General features: G+C 41.0%; 1 pseudogene; it reads left to right on the forward strand.

The window, feature by feature from the left end:
* Positions 1-20451, forward strand: part of LOC133237406 (ferritin light chain-like) — an 86692-nt pseudogene extending 66241 nt beyond the window's left edge.
* Positions 20452-21454: the final 1003 nt, after the last annotated feature.

The raw sequence follows: 21454 nt of genomic DNA on the forward strand, positions 1-21454 counted from the left end.
TCAAATATACTTGAGGAGATCCAAAAAAATTTAACATTGTTTTGCCTGGGGAAAGAACAGAGCTCATCTGGGATGGATGAGATTGTTTGTGCCTTTTATCATCCTACAATATATTTTTCAATCAAAAAACTAATAATAAAATTACTCAATGAGATGTTTCATTAATATTACTTCTTCAGTATCATCACTGTTAGCAGATGACATGATCCTCTACATAGAAAACCCTAAAGACTCCACCAGAAAATTACTAGAGCTAATCAATGAATATAGTAAAGTTGCAGGATATAAAATCAACACACAGAAATCCCTTGCATTCCTATACACTAATAATGAGAAAATAGAGAAATTAAGGAAACAATTCCATTCACCATTGCATTGAAAAGAATAAAATACTTAGGAATATATCTACCTAAAGAAACAAAAGACCTATATATAAAAAACTATAAAACACTGGTGAAAGAAATCAAAGAGGACACTAATAGATGGAGAAATATACCATGTTCATGGATTGGAAGACTCAATATAGTGAAAATGAGTATACTACCCAAAGCAATCTATAGATTCAATGCAATCCCTATCAAGCTACCAACGGTATCTTTCACAGAGCTAGAACAAATAATTTCACAAAGTGTATGGAAATACAAAAACCTCGAATAGCCAAAGCAATCTTGAGAAAGAAGAATGGAACTGGAGGAATCAACCTGCCTGACTTCAGGCTCTACTACAAAGCCATAGTCATCAAGACAGTATTGTACTGGCACAAAGACAGAAATATAGATCAATGGAACAAAATAGAAAGCCCAGAGATAAATCCATGCACCTATGGACACCTTATCTTTGACAAAGGAGGCAAGAATATACAATGGAGAAAAGACAATCTCTTTAACAAGTGGTGCTGGGAAAACTGATCAACCACTTGTAAAAGAATGAAACTAGAGCACTTTCTAACACCATACACAAAAATGAACTCAAAATGGATTAAAGATCTAAACATAAGACCAGAAACCATAAAACTCCTAGAGGAGAACATAGGCAAAACACTCTCCGACATACATCACAGCAGAGTCCTCTATGACCCACCTCTCAGAATATTGGAAATAAAAGCAAAAATAAACAAATGGGACCTAATTAAAATTAAATGCTTCTTCACAACAAAGGAAACTATAAGCAAGGTGAAAATACAGCCTTCAGAATGGGAGAAAATAATAGCAAATGAAGCAACTGACAATTAATCTCAAAAATATACAAGCAACTCCTACAGCTCAACTCCAGAAAAAATAAACGACCCAATCAAAAAATGGGCCAAAGAACTAAATAGACATTTCTCCAAAGAAGACATACAGATGGCTAACAAACACATGAAAAGATGCTCAACATCACTCATTATCAGAGAAATGCAAATCAAAACCACAATGAGGTACCATTTCACGCCAGTCAGAATGGCTGCAATCTAAAAGTCTACAAGCAATAAATGCTGGAGAGGGTGTGGAGAAAAGGAAACCCTCTTACACTGTTGGTGGGAATGCAAACTAGTACAGCCACTATGGAGAACAGTGTGGAGATTCCTTAAAAAACTGGAAATAGAACTGCCTTATAACCCAGCAATCCCACTGCTGGGCATACACACCAAGGAAACCAGAAGGGAAAGAGACACATGTACCCCAATGTTCATCGTAGCACTGTTTATAATAGCCAGGACATGGAAGCAACCTAGATGTCCATCAGCAGACGAATGGATAAGAAAGCTGTAGTACACATAGACAGTGGAGTATTACTCAGCCATTAAAAAGAATGCATTTGAATTAGTTCTAATGAGGTGGATGAAACTGGAGCCTATTATACAGAGTGAAGTAAGCCAGAAAGAAAAACACCAATACAGTATACTAACGTATATATATGGGATTTAGAAAGATGGTAACAATGACCCTGTATGCAAGACAGCAAAAGAAACACAGATGTATAGAACAGTCTGTTGGATTCTGTGGGAGAGGGAGAGGGTGGGAAGATTTGGGAGAATGGCATTGAAACATGTCACCAGTCCAGGTTCAATGCAGGATACAGGATGCTCAGGGCTGGTGCACTGGGATGACCCAGAGGGATGGTCAGGGGAGGGAGATGGGAGGGGGCTCATGATGGGGAACACGTGTACACCTGTGGCAGATTCATGTTGATACAATATTGTAAAGTAATTAACCTCCAATTACAATAAATAAATGTATATTAAAAAAAGAAAAATAAATTTTCTAGGAAGAGGAAAGAGCCTTATGCTGAGCAAAAGCAGAACAAGTCAAGAAGGAGAGGAATGACTCTATAGGCAACAGGAAATAAAGTAAACAGGAATACATTCAATAATTGCTAACTTGGGGCTTAACCAGGTTCAAGGTCCATTAATTTGCAGAGAATTTTCTCCATCATTATACAACTTTTGTATAACCACCAGTAAGCAACTGGGTGAAAAGTGAACTTGCTGAATATGGATCAAAGACAAGGAGGCATGGAAGTTGTGGGGATCAGAGAGAAAGGTGGGGGGGTTAGTCATGCACCTAGGAATTTTATTACTTAAGGGAACAAAGCCAGGTGAGAAATGATGAACTGAGTAAGCAATGACTGGAAATTCTAAAGATGCCAAAGAACAGATGTGGTGGAAATGAAGGAGGGAAAGAGCTGAAAGAAGAGAGATCTTGGTCAGCCCAAGAGACTAGGTTTATTATTTCAGAGAGGAGCATGGGTGTGGTCATGGGAGATGCTGACTGAAGAGCCATGAAAGTAATGCTTAGCAGAACTGGGCGGGTCCAGGAACTTTGAGTCTTCAATGGCTAATGTGGCTTATACGGGTGTGTTGCCTAGAATGACCTTTGTTGTTGTTTAGTCACTCAGTCTTGTCCAATTCTTTGCGACCGCATGGACTGTAGCCCACTAGGCTCCTCTGTCCATGAGATTTCCCTGGGAAGAATATTGGGGTGGGCTGGCATTCCCTCGGGGAGGGCAATGGCACCCCACTCCAGTACTTTTGCCTAGAAAATCCCATGGACGGAGGAGCCTGGTAGGCTGCAGTCCATGGGGTCGTGACGAGTCGGACACGACTGAGCGACTTCACTTTCACTTTTCACTTTCATGCATTGGAGAAGGAAATGGCAACCCACTCCAGCGTTCTTGCCTGGAGAATCCTGGGTACGGGGGAGCGTGGTGGGCCGCCGTCTCTGGGGTCGCACAGAGTCGGACACGACTGAAGCGACTTAGCAGCAGTAGCAGCAGCAGGCATTCCCTTCTCCAGGAGATCTTCCCAACCCAGGGATCAAACCCTTGTCTCTTGGATTGGCAGGCAGATTCTTTACCATTGAGCCACCTGGGAAGCCCCAGAATGACCTTAGAATCTGGAATTTCTGGCTCATGACCTTAAAAAGGTATTCTTCACACTGACCTGGAATAAATTTATCTGCAGCTGGGATAACCCTGAGAAAGTACAGATGCTTTGGTGGAGGCAGTAAAGGAAAAAAATAAACCTTTTTAAATGGACTACAGATGCATGAAAAACTAGTGGTGAAGGTCTCAGGGAAGAAATGTGCCAAAGAAGGGACAGTGGAAGCAGGTCTTGAAGTTTAAAAAAAGAATTAAACTGGCAAAAAACAAACACCTTGGGGAAAGCATTTCAGCCTGAAGGAAGGGTAGAAACAGAGCCTAGGGTCTCTGTATCTGTCCTTACTCAGCTTGAAATTTGAAACTGTGAAATTGTATCATTCTTTCATCCTCATATACAAGCCACTCTTTGACTTGTCTTTTCTTTCAGACAAATTCACCCCCTCCTTTGTGGGGCACATACTAATGGGCACATAATAAATAAGTGGGCACTTCTGAGATCTATTTATTTCATGTTCCAATTATTTTTATTTGTTTCCTTCTCACATGAAGGAGACCACAGCCCAGCCTAGCAATTAGAGGAGAAATTCTTTAAACTGGCTGCAAATTATATAACGAGTATATTGTAAATGTAATTCAAATGATTAGAATTTGAATTAAACCTGCTTTGTGAAATTCAACATCTAAGAAGTGTCTATAGCACTTGAAGAAGGAAGGTGTTCAAAAGTCCTGGGGGGAGGCTTTAAAATATATAATTCAAGAGGAACTGGTGTGTATAGTTTGTGAGGCTGGAGCTGAGTTGACAGGCCAAAATAATTCATAAAATTATGAATGTGCCTCCAACAACTGTATGCTGCTGCTAAGTCATTTCAGTCGTGTCCGACTCTGTGTGACCCCATAGATGGCAGCCCACCAGGCTCCTCCATCCCTGGGATTTTTCAGGCAAGAATACTGGTGTGGGTTGCCATTTCCTTCTCCAAGGCATGCATGCATGCTAAGTCGTTTCAGTCATGTCCGACTCTATGCAACCCTATGGATAGCAGCCCACCAGGCTCCTCTGTCCACAGGATTCTCTAGGCAAGAATACTGGAGTGGGCTGCCATTTCCTTCTCTACCAACAACTGTATATATCAAGATATATCACAGAGGATTGGAGCTTCTACCCCAATAAGAGAGGATATGAAACATTTGAGACCATATTTTAAATTCCAGTATGACACACAATTCATAGCCATTCTTTTCAACAGCTAAAGCCTTAAATAATGTCAGTATAAACATGTAATTGTAAATTTACAAATATACACTCCAGTTGTGGAGTTGTCAGACACAGATTTTGCTTTTGGCTTGTCTCCCTGACCCTCAGTCAATATGTTAGCAATAAAATAAAATGAGTTTTCTTTGCCACTGATACAAGGCAAATGACTCTCCCACTTTTGACATGTAACTAATTACAACCCTTTCTAAAATCATTGGGCCTTTGTGGGTAAAGAATCCACCTGCAATGCAGGAGACACAGGAGACGTGGGTTCCATCCTTGGGTTGAGAAGATCCCCTAGAGAAGGGAATGGCAACCCACTCCAGTATTCTTAACTGAAAAATCTCATGGACAGAGAAGCCTGGCAGGCCATAGTCCAAAGGGTTGCAAAGAGTTGGATACAACTGAGCAATTAAGCTTTACTAAAATCATTACTAATGATTTTTAGGTATTTTATGCAGGTTAATTTTCTATTCTAAATAGGAATTATCAGACATAGACTTGCTTTTGGCCATTCTAAGGAATGGCTAAGAATTGTATGCCATATTAGAATTTAAAATATGGTCTCAGATGTTATTTAAGCTAAATAACCTTAGCCTCATACTCTGTTTCTCAACTCCAAGACAAGGAACTCATCCCAGGATAGCTTCTAAGTCAGTGACTAATGCCACAGAAGGAGGGAGACAGAGAAGGTGAGAGAGATGGAGGAAAGAATAATCCAGTTTGCCATGACAGTGTGATTTAAGGATAGAGACACAAAAGTGTAGACAATATTGAGAAAATAGTGGGTGTTCCAATCTCAGTCTAAAGCTGTTTGCACCTAGGAGTCAGCGATATGGAGAAAGATAAAGAGAGTTAGATAAAGATTTTTAAAATCTAGCAATAATACATCAGAAATGAATTCAAATTTCTAAAAAGTTTGGACTTTAAAGGGGAAATTCTAAATAAACTCTATGAACAGAGTGTCTTGATGATCTAGCAGCTGGTGTATTATCTTCTATGAAAAAGTCTGTGCTTTGTGATTTAAAATATAACTTAGGTCAGGAAGATCAAGACCTGAAAACAAATTCAATGTTCCAATAACCGACCATAACAAGCAACTCTCCAGTGTGTTCTCTGAGGTTTTAAAGGCATTTGGAAGGTAATAAAGGCTTAAGAATGTTCTCTGAGACCAACTCCACATTGACATTTTTTATGTATGGATCTCCTATTTTCTCCTACAAAGACTCACATCCTTAAAAGGTAGTCTGAGAGGTCATTTGTTAATGAGGTTTAACAAAATCTAGCTTCAAAACATAGATGAGTCAGGAACTTAAATTTATGGGTCTAATAATTGGAAGTAGGCAAACTTTCCTTCCTCTTAAAAGAAGTTTATACACATAATGCAAAACTGATGCTTATTGATCCATCTATTCATTTCTCTTAGAATTTTTCCATGTTTACCTATTAGAAAATGAACACCAATTGAAAAGGGGCAGTAAGAATAGCAGCTGCTTCACCTTCCTAGTTCTGACCTAATGCAGCATCTATTGCAAAAATTACATATTTTATGTTAACAGTTGAGGTGCCCATGGCAGAAACTCAGCACAAAATTTTATACTGTCAAAACGGCTCAATGGCAGAACAAAAAATGAGTGTAGATGGAGCCATATTCTGAAAGGACTGGATCGAGGATGTTAGGACCATTAGGATTCACTTATTCTTCTTTTATCTGCTCTTTTTTTTTTTTTTTTAACCTTTTATGTGCTGTGTTTTTTTTTTTTTTCTTCTTCTATCTGTGTAGATTTGCTATTTCTTCATGGCTGAAATCATGACCACAGACAATTCTGAGCCTTCCATAAGGGTTCCTCAAGTTTAAACTGATGACATTTTAAAGCTGGATCATGCTTTCTTTGAGAGATCTGTTTTGTGGAATGTAGCCTGTTTAGCAGTCTCTCCGGTCTCTGACCACTGGTCTCCCCTCTCCTGAGCTGTAACAACCAGAAACCAAAGATTATCAAATGTCCCCTGAGGGGAAAAAGTGTCCCCACTTGAGAATCACTGCCTTGCAGGCTTAAAGTCAGAGAAGAAGGAGCTGCCATTCACCCATCTTTCATTTGGAAAGATCCTACAGAATGCTTTGTTCACGTGTGGACCACATACCTATCCTAAACCACATTTTTTGACAAGGAGGAAAAAAGAGAACAACTTTATGACTTTGGGTTACATCTTAGGACATACAAAGCACAAATTGTAAAATAAAAAGGTGATAAATTGATCATCAAAATTAGTTTTACTCTTTGACAGGCACTGGACTGTGAAGAAAGCTGAGTGTCGAAGAACTGATGCTTTTAAACTGTGGTGTTGGAGAAGACTCTTGAGAGTCCCTTGGACTGCAAGGAGATCCAACCAGTCCATTCTGAAGGAGATCAGCCCTGGGATTTCTTTGGAAGGAATGATGCTAAAGCTGAAACTCCAGTACCTTGGCCACCTCATGCAAAGAGTTGACTCATTGGAAAAGACTCTGATGCTGGGAGGGATTGGGGTCAGAAGGAAAAGGGGACGACAGAGGATGAGATGGCTGGATGGCATCACTCACTTGATGGACGTGAGTCTGAGTGAACTCTGGGAGTTGGTGATGGACAGGGAGGCCTGGTGTTCATGGGGTCGCAAAGAGTCGGACACGACTGAGCGACTGAACTGAACTGATAAAAAAATGAAAAGCCACAGACTGGAAAAACAAATATCTGATAAAGGATTCTATTCAGAATATAGAACGAACTCTTACCACTCCTTTAAAAGAAGATGGGCAACCCAGTAAAACATTGGCAAAAGATTTGGACACCTCACAAAAGAAGATATGCAAAGTAAAAACTAGCATAGGAAAAGATGTTCATCATCATGAGAAAAATACATATTAAAACCACAATGAGCTACACCCACTAGGATGACTAACATGAAAAGTACCAGCTGTTGGTGTAGATGTTGAGCAATTGGTGGGGATGCACAAAGACAAGGATAACAGACACTTTGGAAAAGTTTGGCAGTTTTGTATCAAGCTAAACATGTATTTAACATCCAGAAATTCCTCCTCCAGGCATTTCACCAAGAGAAATAGAGCATATGTCTACACAAAGATCTAGATGCAAATGTTCGCAAACTTTATTCATCATGCCAAACTCGGGAACAAAGCATCAGCTGATGAATAGATACATTGTTGTCCTTCCTTGGAATGGAATGTGACTCTTTAAATGGAACACAGCAACAAAAAGTAAAAACTATTAATATGTGCAAAAATATGGATGATTCTCAAAATAATTATGCTAAATGAAAGAAGTATGATATACTATACCACCTTTTACTGTATGTAATTCTACTCATTTAATATTCTGAAAAGCCAAAACTGAAAGGAGAGAAATCAATTCTAGGATCTAAGAGTAGATGGAAAGAACTCACTATGAAGAAGCAGGAGGAATCCTTTTGAGGAGATGAAAATGTTCTATATCCTCATTGTACTGGTGGTTACATGACTCTGTACATGCATGCTAAATCGCTTCAGTCGTGTCTGACTCTGCAACCGCATCAACCCCATGGAGAAGGAAAACGGTTGCCATTTCCTACTTCATACGTGACTCTGTAAATGTGTCAAATTTCACCAAACTTTACACTTCAGAGTGAATTTTATTGGGAATTTATGTAAATGAAACTTCAATGTATCTGATTTAAAACCATACATAATTTTAAAAAACATAGCTCAACCCTAAATTTAATATGCCCCAACCACTTTCTTCATGAAATAGGAAGTTCTTCAAAGAAGTCAATACTGGCTGCATGTAATGACTTCATTAATTTGTCCATTCATTCATCCAATAGTTGTTTATATTATATCTACTATTTGCTGGGAAATGACCTAATGCTTAGGACCCGCCTATGTATAGAACCAAAGATACCTACACTTAGGGAACTTACCTTCCAGACACAGGAAAATAGATTTAAAAAATAATGTCTACAAGAAGAAAAAGTAAATTCTATCCTACTCTTGTTGTTTAGTTGCTAAGTCATGTCGGACTCTCTGAGACCCTGTGGACCATCCTCTGTCCGTGGGATTTCCCAGGCAACAATACTGGAGTAGGTTGTCATTTCCTTCTCCAGAGGATCTTCCTGATCCAGGGATCAAACCTGATTCTCCTGTATTGCAGGCAAAATTCTTTACCACTGAGCCACCAGGGAAGCCCTCAAGCCTACTCCGGGTGATACAAGAGAAAAAAGAGAAAAGAGCAGGAAATGATTAGGAGATATGGAATAAGCAGAGAAGAGGAGGACTGTGTAGTATGCATAAATTTAGGCTTGTTGAGAAGGTAAGTTGTGAGCAAACACAGGAAGATTAGAAATTTAACAAAGGACAAATCTGGCAGAACTTTTCAGATGGACAGAACCCTAAAGCAAAGGTCCCATAACAGGAATGTGATGAAATCACCGAGGAACAATATGGAGACCGATGTGGCTGGAAAGGAGTGGGGTGGGGGAAAGTGAAGAGGAGGAAGAAGGGGCGAAACGGGAGGAGGGAGGGAGGAAGAGAGAGTTTTACAATGTAAGTTTTGTCCTCATTCAAGTACCGTGAGGCCAGCAGAGCAGCAGAAGACTGCCATTAACAAGAGAGTGGTTACTCCCAGCTCCCAAGTGGAGGGGGTTCCCCACACCACACAGAGGAAACACAAGGGTTCCAGTCAAGAGGCAGAAGGAGTTTGGGGGAAGCATAGACAAGAGCCCTGATTGTTATTTCCTAGGAAAAGAACAGGCGAGGCAGGGTAAGCAGGCCTAGCATTGGCTACATTAATAATTCTGGCAGGCTTTGGGGTGCAGGGCTGTCCTGAGTTGTCTGGTTCCTGGCCTTGGGGTGATCAGGACAGTGGATAGTGGCCTGGAATGTGACAGCCTGGTAAGGTAGAGGGCTGGAGTGTGGGTACCATTGGCTGGTTGTATAAAGCAAGATGTGCTCACAGATGGTCTCTAAGGACTGGGAAGCCCTGAGAGGGCCATCTCTTCCTGATCATCAAGGCACAAGAAGCTAGAGCATCAAGAATACAGAAAGTTTTCCTCACTGTTTGGCTTCAGTGAAGGCTCAACCAATGACAGGCTCCAGGAGATGGGGTGGAGGAGTGGAAGGATGGGTACTTCCCTGGTTCCATCTCTTCCAAGTTGCTGCGGGCTGGCTGCATCTCTCCTCTGAAGGCCTCCACCCTTTAGGACAGCTGCTACCCTCTCCAGGTTCAGGTACCCTCCCTATCCCTTGGCTCTTTACACCTGCTAACAGCTCCTCACTTCTGCTTCCTTTGGGAGCCAGAACAATTGCTTGTCTGTTTCCTTTAAACCCATCTTCTTTTTTTTGCAAACAGGTTTTCTTCATGTCCCCTCAATTATCTTATCTGAATGTGCCACCTTCTTCCTGTTCAGACCCTGACTTTTACAAAGACCAAATTCATTCATGATGAGACTCAAGTAAGCACCCACTCAACAGATTTGTCAGTTGTCTAGTCTTGGTTCCCTAAAGATAATACAATGGACTCACTCAAAAAAGTGTTGACTGGCACTATATCTGACAAGCCATGATTTAATTTAGCCAATGCTTCATTTTCTCCCTAAGATCCATTCAGTTCTTAAGACTTCAGCACCAGTTCTTAAGACTAAGAACTAAGCATTCAGTTCTTAAGACTTCTTCATTTCAATCACCAACATACTTTAACTTCTTGTTTATATTGGAGTATAGCAATTAACAATGTTGTGACAGTCTTGGGTGGATGGCAAAGAGGCTCAACTATACACATATGTGTATCCATTCTTCCCCAGACTCCCCCCACATCCAGGCTGCCGCATAACAGTGAGCAGACTTGCCTGTGTCAACCACCAATGTGTTTTAAAGCCATTTCACATACAGACACACACACACACACAGCCCCCAAGACGTTATTGTGTCAGTCTGTATGAACTATCGACAGCAGAGCAATAAAAAGAAATAATAAAGTCGAGTTGAGAGATGAGCAACTAAGCATTCCCACAAGCTAACCTCTCTATACCTGTAACTGAGACTTACACCTCAGCAATATTACACATGATTTACACATCACAGACCATCAGAGGTGCTGACAGCCAGGCCAGGCCCCGTCTATAATGGTCATGAATGCAAACAGCCTCATGGACCACTTTGTGAATCAATGTGTCATCTCCAGGCAGGGGTGGCCTATAAAACAGTATCACCAGATGGATTCATTGAGCATGACATACTCTAATAACAAATTCTCAAAGCAGGCACTATTTTTATTTCCATTTTCAAAGGAGGAAACAAAGAAACACACAGGTTAAGAAATTACCCAAATTCACAGAATTAATAAGTGTTAGAGCTGGGGTAGGATAGAATAATGGATCTTAGAGATATAAACCAGTAAGTAGATGGTGAGACGAGTCCTCCGTTAATCCTTGCTAAAGATGATGCTGGAAAAGACCCTGATGCTGGGAAAGATTGAGGAAAGCAGGAGGAAAGGGGGGTGACAGAGGATGAAATGGTTGGATGGCATCATGGACTCAATGGACATGAATCTGAGCAAACTCCAGGAGACAGTGAAGGACAAGGAAGCCTGGCATGCTGCAGTCTATAGGGTCGCAAAGAGTCAGACATAGTGACTGAACAACAACAAAAATTAAATGGCCAATCTTTTGTCCTCTTCAGACTCCATTTCCACATACAGGAAACAGAGATCAAAGAAGTGACACTATATAATGCTGTTGTAATGAACGGCATTAAATAAGAAAATGAAAGTGAAGTACTTGGTTTGGTAAATTTTACAGAATACCAATTTCTTAAGTTTCTGGAAATATCTGTCAAATGCAATTGTTTTCATTAGAGTATTAACATCTTAATTATTGTTTCTCGATGTTGTCTCCAAGATAGTAAAATAAAACATCCATTTCTTCCACATTATAATAAAAAGCTATAAAATCCACATAGAAGAGGCTATTTTTAATTCTTCAACTTTCAAAACAGAGGTACATCCAAATGCAAATTTCAACCAGGGCCAGAGAAAAAATTATGTTTCACACGTTCCCCAAAGGTGAAAAAACAAACTTTCTTTGGATGTGCCTGGTGGAAAATTTGAACCCCACTCTGAAGAATCTCAATGTGTTGGGTTGTATCCTACCCTAAAGCCACTTCTTCTCAGAAGAACTCTTCTCAGAAGAACAGGGGCCGGAGCAGCTCATAACACTATAGGAAATCCGGCATCTTCCTTGCAACATATTCTTGTTTCTCATCCAGTTTTATTATACCTTGTAGGTAAGATTTAGGGTGAAATCTACTATTTTTTATTGGAGTGGAGTAATGGAAAATATCATGAATTCACACAGATTAAAAGCATGTGCTAAGTCACTTCAGTTGTGTCCAACTCAGCAACCCCGTGGACTATAGCCCACCAGGCTCCTCCATCCATGGGATTCTCCAGGCAAGAATACTAGAGTGGGTTGCTGTTTCCTCCTCCAGGAGATCTTCCCAACCCAGGGAACAAACCCACGTCTCCTGCATTGGCAGGCAGGTTCTTTGCCACTAGCACCACCTGGGAATGCCATGGTGCGAGTGATCCTCCATGCAGGGCAGCAAAGGAGACACAGACATAAAGAACAGACTTTTGGACTCAGTGCGAGAAGATGAGGGCAGGATGATTTGAGAGAACAGAATTGAAACCTGTATATTACCATATGTAAAATAGATGACCAGTGCAAGTTTGGTGCATGAAGCAGGGCACCCAAAGCTGCTGCTCTGGGACAACCTAGAGGGATGGAATGGGGACGAAGGTGGGAGGGGGTTTCCATATGGGGGGGACACATGTATACCTATGGCCAATTCATGTTGATGCATGGCAAAAATCATCACAATATTATAAAGTAATTATCCTCCAGTTAAAATAAACTAATTACTTTAAAAGCATAGAGATTGCACAAAGTCAACAAATGTAATGTCCTATTTCACCCCCAAGGTGCATACACAGATATCGTAGCCCAGTCTCTCCAACGGACATGTGGTACAGGGAATCTGGGAGAGAAGCCAGAGCATCCAGTGCTGAGGGCTTCCTCTGTGACTCAGTGCCCATCAAAACACGTCTTGTCCTGGCCCTCTGCCCACTGACAAATACCAGTGATTTTGCCAGTCACATAGCTATCCATGATAGCTATCGTTATCTTTTTTTTTTAATTTAATTTTATTTTAAAACTTTACAATATTGTATTGGTTTTGCCATATATCGAAATGAATCTGCCACAGGTATACATGTGTTACCCATCCTGAACCCTCCTCCCTCCCCATACCATCCCTCTGGGTCGTCCCAGTGCACCAGCCCCAAGCATCCAGTATCGTGCATCGAACCTGGACTGGCGACTCGTTCCATATATGATATTATACATATTTCAGTGCCATTCTCCCAAATCATCCCACCCTCTCCCTCTCCCACAGAGTCCAAAAGACTGTTCTATACATCAGTGTCTCGTTTACTGTCTCGTATACAGAGTTATTGTTACCATCTTTCTAAATTCCATATATATGCGTTAGTATACTGTATTGGTGTTTTTCTTTCTGGCTTACTTCACTCTGTATAATAGGCTCCAGTTTCATCCACCTCATTAGAACTGATTCAAATGTATTCTTTTTAATGGCTGAGTAATACTCCATTGTGTATATGTACCACAGCTTTCTTATCCATTCATCTGTTGATGGACATCTAGGTTGCTTCCATGTCCTAGCTATCATATCTTTTAAGAAAGCTTAAAGATACAGAAATATGGTACACATGTTTAGAATGTCAACTATGTTTCATGGTCACTTAAAAGCAATTTTATTATTTTTAAAAAGACATGAAAATATTATGGGCTATGATTCACAAGTCACATTAATTTTAATAAAGAAATAGAAAATTTTTGAAGAAATTTGACTCTTGGTTCAGGTTTTTAAGGCAGAACCCCCAGTCCCATAATGTCTAAGCTATGCGTTTCTCTCTTTTGACACTGGTAGTTTAATAATTAAAGGAATCATTCTACAAGGCAGACGATAGCATCCTGTGTTAGTTATGGAATGTTAGGAGGCTTTGCCATTGAAGTCTTTCTCTAATTCTGCCTAATAATGCCACTGACTTCTTGTATATGCCGCATAAGATGATATGTAGAAGAAAATTTCTATAGTTAGGTAACCCAAAGACATGAAGTTTTTTATTCAAAATGAACATGCGGAATAGGAGAAGGGGAGGGCATGCTGAGAGTAGCAAACCTATTGCATTGTTTGGATGTTAATTTCAAGGTAATAGTGAGATGCAGGATCTAGAGCATAAAAGAATAAGTAATGAGGACTCTATGTTAACTTGCCCATTTTAACCCCAAACTGGTTCCCATCTACACACACAAAGACACACACATATACACAGTCACTAAAAATTGCAGAGTAAAGAAACTGATTTAAAAAATTAAAAGTAAAATATTCTCTGAAGTTTTGACCACTACATAATGAATAATATAATAGTCTATACAAGAGAAGGAAATGGCAACCCATTCCAGTACTCTTGCCTGGAAAATTCCATGAATGGAGGAGCCTGGTAGGTTACAGTCCATGGGATGGCAGAGAGTTAGACATGACTGAGCAATTTCACCTCAGCTTCAGCATCAGTCCTTCTTTCAGAATAGCTCTACTGTACCACGTATTTGGGCTCGCTGAAAAGACTCTGATGCTGGAAAGGATTGGGAGCAGGAGGAGAAGGGGACGACAGAGGATGAGATGGCTGGATGGCATCACCGACTCGATGGACGTGAGTTTGAGTGAACTCCGGGAGTTGGTGATGGACAGGGAGGCCTGGTGTGCTGCGATTCGTGGGGTCACAAAGAGTCGGACACGACTGAGCGACTGAACTGAACTGGGTGGCGCTAGTGGTAAAAAAAAAAAAAAAAAAAAACACCCCGCCTGCCAACACAGGAGACCTAAGAGACGTGGGTTTGGCCCCTGGGTTGGGAAGATCCCCTGGGTCAGGAAGATCCCCTGAGGAGGGCATGGCAACACACTCCACTATTCTTGCCTGGAGAATCACATGAACAGAGGAGACTGGTGCCCTACAGTCCAAAGGGTCACAAAAAGTCAGACATGACTGAAGAAACTTCCCACACACTCACACAATACCACCTGTTTAACTTCATGTCAGATCGTGACCTTAAAAATCAAGACATCAAATGGTTAATGAGAAAACAGGCAAAAGTTTGAAGGGATAATTCAGCAAATTAATCCTTTCATTTCAAAATGTTTAACTCAATATAATGAGTGACATAAACTAAAATTCTGTTCACATTTTATATACTACTATTTAGTTTCAACTAAATAAAGTTTTGTTATAAGAACTTAAAAGGTCTAATTATAAAAACTTAAAGATATGATTTTAAGTCCAGTATCATTAGTTTAGAAAGCTCTAAGTTGTTTTGCATGTATACTTGAGGTTTACCTGCTGAATTTGTCTTGGAATACATGTTATAGTGTCTTATCTCTCTGTCATTTGAAGGGTTACTAGCCTGGAGAGTCTTTTTTAAGCCTTGAAACTTGAAAAATGTCATTTCCTTATCATCATCAACAGCCTTGTAATTTCTAGGTAAGAGTATTCTCTCAGGGCTTTCTGAGCACTGGGAGCTGGTTCATGAGATAGGCGGAAGGTGTAACTTGGTAACATTACTTTTCTAACTCCGAATCTGTGACGATATTACAGAAGCTTGAAAGTCTCCTGTTATACTTTTTCTTTTAATTTCATTGTTTTCTGACATGCACACACAGCAGAGAACTGTACACACAGTTTCCTATATTATCTAGCTCTTCTTGTTCTATTCTGCTCATAATGAAATTCAAATTGTATTCAAGAGCTCATTCTCCAGCATGAGAATTTTTAAGAGGAAACTAACCTCCAAGTCTTAACTCTGCCATTATTCCCTAAAAAGGCAAGACACTATTAGATTCATTTTATTTAATTATGCCTTCCCCAACCCAGTAAAACATTAATGTCTCTAATAACAAAGTACAGAATGGATATTTCCAAAGAGAACCTCTGGATGCTAGACTTCTGGGTGTCAAGTCTGTTAAGTGGCTATTCTTTCAAGCTTAAAACTTGCTGTTCTTGTTCATGGGATATTTTAAGAGCTGCACTCTTCCATCTAATTTTTAAATACATACTCAACAGCCACCATGTGCTGTTATTGGAGACTCAGACTCAGAAGCAATGTAATATTTAAAAGTCTAAGAGGTGAGCTATATCAGTTCAGTTACTCAGTTGTGTCCAACTCTTTGAGACCCAAAGGAATGCAGCACACCAGGCTTCCCTGTCCATCACCAACTCCTGGAGCTTACACAAACTCATGTCCATTGAGTCAGTGATGCCATCCAACCATCTCATCCTCTGTGGGGGAGCTATATAATGTACAAATAAAATAATTTTGGATAGCAATAAGTGCAATGAAATTAAAAGACGCTTGCTGCTTGGATGAAAAGCTAAGAGAAACCTAGACAGTGTATTCAAAAAAGACAATGGCAACCCACTCCAGGACTCTTGCCTGGAAAATCCCATGGGCGGAGGGGCCTGGAAGGCTGCAGTCCATGGGGTCGCTGAGGGTCAGACACGACTAAGCAACTTCACTTTCACTTTTCACTTTCATGCATTGGAGAAGGAAATGGCAACCCACTCCAGTGTTCTTGCCTGGAGAATCCCAGGGACGGGGGAGCCTGGTGGGCTGCCATCTATGGGGTCGCAGAGTCGGACACAACTGAAGTGACTTAGCAGCAGCAGCAGACAGCGTATTAAAAAGCACAGACATCACTTTGTCCACAAAGGTCTGTATAGTCAAAGCTCTGGTTTTTCCAGTAGTCACGTCCAGATGTGAGAGTTGGACCATAAAGAAGTCTGAGTGCTGAAAAATTGATGCTTTAGAATCGTGGTGCTGGAGAAGACTCTTGAGAGTCCCTTGGACAGCAAGGAGATCAAACCAGTCAATCCCTAGAGGAAATCAACCCTGAATATTCATTGGAAGGACTGATGCTGAAGCTCCAATATTTTGGCTACCTGATGCATAGACCTGACTCATTGGAAAAGGCCCTGATGCTGGGAAAGATTAAGGGCAGGAGGAGAAGGGGCAACAGAGGATGAGATGGTTGGGTGGTATCCCCTACTCAATGGACATGAGTTTCAGGAAACTCCAGGAGATAGTGAAGGACAGGGAAACCTGGCATACTGCAGTCCATGAGGTCAAAAAGTATTGGACATGACTTAGCAACTGACCAAAAACAAGGTGAAAATCAAATCAAATGACATGCTAGTAAGTGACTGAGTAGAAACTGGTTACAGAAGTTCTTTCTGAGAAACTGACATTTGAGCTGAGAATCAAACAAGGATCCAATCATGCAAAAGTCTAAGGGAACTGGATCTGGGCAGAAAAGGAAGAAAGAGCAGGAAGAACATAACTGGTGTGGCCGAGGAATAGGAAACAAGCCAACTAAATGAGGAGCAAGAGAGCAGTAAAGATGTTGGAGAACATCAGTCAGAACACTGGCAACCTGGAATTTTTTTTAAGAACCATGAGAGGTCACCAGAAATTCTTAGGCAGAAGAATACCATCATCTATTTTTATTTTTCCAGAGAAATTACCCTGGCTTTTAAAATTTTATTCATTTGAAAGTGTACTCAAGAGGACAAGAGTTGCAGAAGCCAATAGCTGTCCATGTGAAATAACCCTGTACTAGGCTCTAGTAGGAATGTCATCCAAGATTATGCTTTCCAAAGCCAAGGCATGTTAGAACAACCTGGCAAGTTTTTAGAGCCATTAAAAACACAGATTTACAGGCCTTACTTCTTCCAGGTTCTGATTCTGGTCTAGGGTTGAGGCCAAGGCTCTTTTTAAAAATCTCCCCAGATGTCTCTGAGGCACAGTCAGTCAGTTCAGTCACTCAGTCTTGTCTGACTCTTTGCAACCCCATGAATCACAGAACGGCAACCCTGCTTAAAAACCCCTGATTTGGGCTTCCCTGGTGGCTGGGTGGTAAAGAATCTGCCTGCCAATGCAGGAGACATGGGTTCGACCCCTGGTCCAGGAAGATCCCACATGCTGTGGAGCAACTAAGCCTGTAGGCCACAACTACAGAGCCCATGCTCCACAATGAGAAAAGCCGCCTCAATGAGAAGCCAGCACATAGCAATAAAGAAGAGCCCCCAATCGCTGCAACCAGAGAAGATCCCACACAGCAAAGAAGACCCAGCACACTCAAAATAAAATAAAATAAATAAACAAAAATTATTTTTTTTAAAAACCTTATCTAAGCCACATCTACCTAAGAATAGTTGAGAAGATTATCTTAAATGCCAAATAAATTTTCCATATTAAAAAACTGTACAATGAATACCCATTTTTAAAATAATATGTTTTCCTATCGTTCCAAAGGGGGAAAGGGTGAGAGGGATAAATTAGGAGTTTGGGCTTAACAGATACAGATTACTATATACAAAGAGACAGACAACAAGGACCTACTGTGTAACACAGGGAACTATACTCAGTATCTTTTACCAATGAACAACGGAAAAGAATCTGAAAAAGAATACATACATGTGCAATTGAATCACTTTGCTGTATACCTGAAACCAACAACTATATATCAATAAAGAAAAATTTAACATTAAAAAAATAAATTTTCTCACAATTATTTTTCATAACATGGAAGGGAATCAGTGTTATTTATGGATAAGAACACAGATACTGAAATAGTCCCTTTGATGTTCCTTCTGTTTAGTGTTTGTCACCTGCAACCTCTCTTAAAGCTAGTCAATGCAGGGAAAGACGACTATCACATGGTATTAGTTACACGTGAAATCTAAAATACGAAACAAATGAACTTATGTACAAAACAGAAATAGACTCACAGACTCACAGACCTGAGGTATGTTTACCAAAGGAGAAAACAGGGTGGGGTGGATAAAGTAGAAGTTTGGGAATTGACATATACACACTACTATACCATTTAACTTCTATTCAGAGTACATCACGAGAAACGCTGGGCTGGAAGAAGCACAAGCTGGAATCAAGATTGCCAGGAGAAATATCAATAACCTCAGATATGCAGATGACACCACTCTAATGGCAGAAAGTGAAGAGGAACTCAAAAGCCTCTTGATGAAAGTGAAAGAGGAGAGTGAAAAAGCTGGCTTAAAGCTCAACATTCAGAAAACAAAGATGGCATCTGGTCCTATCACTTCATGGGAAATAAATGGGGAAACAGTGGTAACAGTGTCAGACTTTATTCTTTTGGGATCCAAAATCACTGCAGATGGTGATTGCAGCCATGAAATTAAAAGACGCTTACTCCAACCTAGATAGCATATTCAAAAGCAGAGACATTACTTTGCCAACAAAGGTCCATCTAGTCAAGGCTATGGTTTTTCCAGTGGTCATGTATGGATGTGAAAGTTGGACTATAAAGAAAGCTGAGTGCTGAAGAATTGATGCTTTTGAACTGTGGTGTTGGAGAAGACTCTTGAGAGTCCCTTGGACTGCAAGGAGATCCAACCAGTCCATCCGAAAGAAAATCAGTCCTGGGTGTCCATTGGAAGGACTGATGCTGAAGCTGAAACTCCAATACTTTGGCCACTCATGTGAAGAGTTGACTCATTGGAAAAGACCCTGATGCTGGGAGGGATTGGGGGCAGGAGAAGAAGGGGACGACAGAGGATGAGATAGCTGGATCGCATCACCGACTCGATGGACATGAGTTTGAGTGAACTTCGGGAGTTGGTGATGGACAGGGAGGCCTGGCGTGCTGCGATTCATGGGGTCACAAAGAGTCAGACATGACTGAGCAAATGAACTGAACTAATATACGTAAAATAGATGAACAGCAAGGACTTATTGTATAGAACAGGGAGCTACACTCAGTATCTTGTAATGATATAAATAGAAAAGAATCTGAAAAACATATGCATATAAAACTGGATTAATTTGCTGCATACCTGAAACTAACACAACATTGTAAGTCAACTATACTTCAATAGAAAGAATTAAATTTTATAAAGCTTCTATGCTGTGCATTTGGCAGTCCCTCTTAACTGTCTCTTACTTCAACACTGCTTGGGCAAACAGACCCAAGGATGCCCCTTGCTCCAGCCTCCCATCACCCTTCAACCTTTAATTTGGTTGCAACCTTCGGAATCAGCTACTCAGCTCTCCTGGAACACTTAGACAAGCCAATGCCATTTTTTGAGCTTAACTCAGCTCCCAGATTCATCAGAATTATTCTACCCAGTGGAGGCCATGGTCAACCACCACCTCGTGAACCTGCATCTGCAAGCCGCCTACACCTACCTCTCTCCAGACTTCTATTTCAACCACAACAATGTGGTTCTGGAGGCATGGGCCATTATTTCCAGGAATTGGCCAAAAAGAAACACCGGGGCACCAAGCATCTCTTGAAAATGCAAAACCAACATGGCGGTCATGCCCTCTACCAGGACGTGCAGAAGCCATGTCAAGATGACTGGGGTAAAAATCCAGGATGCAATGGAGACCACCCTTCTCATGGAGAAGAACCTGGACCAAGCCCTTTTGGATCTGCAAGACCTGGGTTCTCCCCGTGCAGACTCAACCTCTGTGACTTCCTGGAGAGACATGCCCTAGATAAGCAAGTGAAACTTATCAAGAAGATGGGCGCCACTTGGAACAACCTCCGCAGGCTGGCTGGTCCCCAAGCCAGACTGGGTGAGTAGCTCTTCCAAAGGTTCACCCTCCAACACAACCAGGAGCCTCTGGAGTCCAGTGGCTTTTGAGGAGCACTGCCTAATGTCAAGGCTTCTACCTGAAGCCCCTGTCTGCAGCCACTCGGTGGCTTTTTAACATCCTGGAGCCCTCTCTCAAGCTTTGGACCAAATGGAAACAATAAAACTTTTTGCAGCAAAAAGAAGGAAAAAAAAAGCTTCTATGCTTATCTTTGTTACTTTCATCTTCCTACCACTTTGCCAGAAGCATCTTAATTAGACCCAATGTCAGTATACTTTTTGTGTGTGCCAATTTTCTTACCACATGCTGATGAAGTAAAACTGAGAAATAAAGTTAATTTTGACCAAAAAAATCTTTTTTCTAAGCTGGTCAGTTTATTTCCTCCTTTACAGTCTATACAGAGTTGCACTAAAAAATTTAGGTTTCTAATAAATGCTCAGCCTAATGCTCAGCCTCACTGCTACTTCATTTTCTGGTTTCCTTTGATCGTCCTTTACACACTTCTTCAGGACATGCATGCTAAGCATGGCGTTCCTCGGTTACTTCAGGCTAATAACTTTTCTGCTCCTTTAATTAATTCTGAAGCACCACATAGGGTTTTGCCTCATGTGGCTGACCTGGCCAGTTGTGTTTATCATTTCCTCCTCTCCTGACAAACTCAGCAGCCTCAACCTAACCTACCTTCAGCCTCCTTGGTGGATCCAAGTGCTGGGTAAGTTGAAAGAATTAGGTCAGAGATTTCCCTTGGAATTCTCCAGGCAAGAATACTGGAGTGGGTTGCCATTTCCTTCTCCAGGGGACCTTCCTGACCCAGGGATCAAACCCGCGTCTCTCACATCTCTTGTATTGGCAGGCAGGTTCTTTACCACCAGCGCCATCTGGGAAGCCCAGAAACCAAATAATGACCTCTAAACTTACTGGTTTATCTGAGCCTGAGTCAGAATCCTCACCATACCCTTAGGAGTAAGGCGACATCGCTTCTAAATGTCAGAGGAGTCAGAACCACCTGACTGGACAAGTCTCCATTTTCCTGCCCTCACTCTCATTCACCAA

Source organism: Bos javanicus, chromosome 24 (assembly GCF_032452875.1).
Source record: "Bos javanicus breed banteng chromosome 24, ARS-OSU_banteng_1.0, whole genome shotgun sequence".
NCBI lineage: Eukaryota > Metazoa > Chordata > Mammalia > Artiodactyla > Bovidae > Bos > Bos javanicus.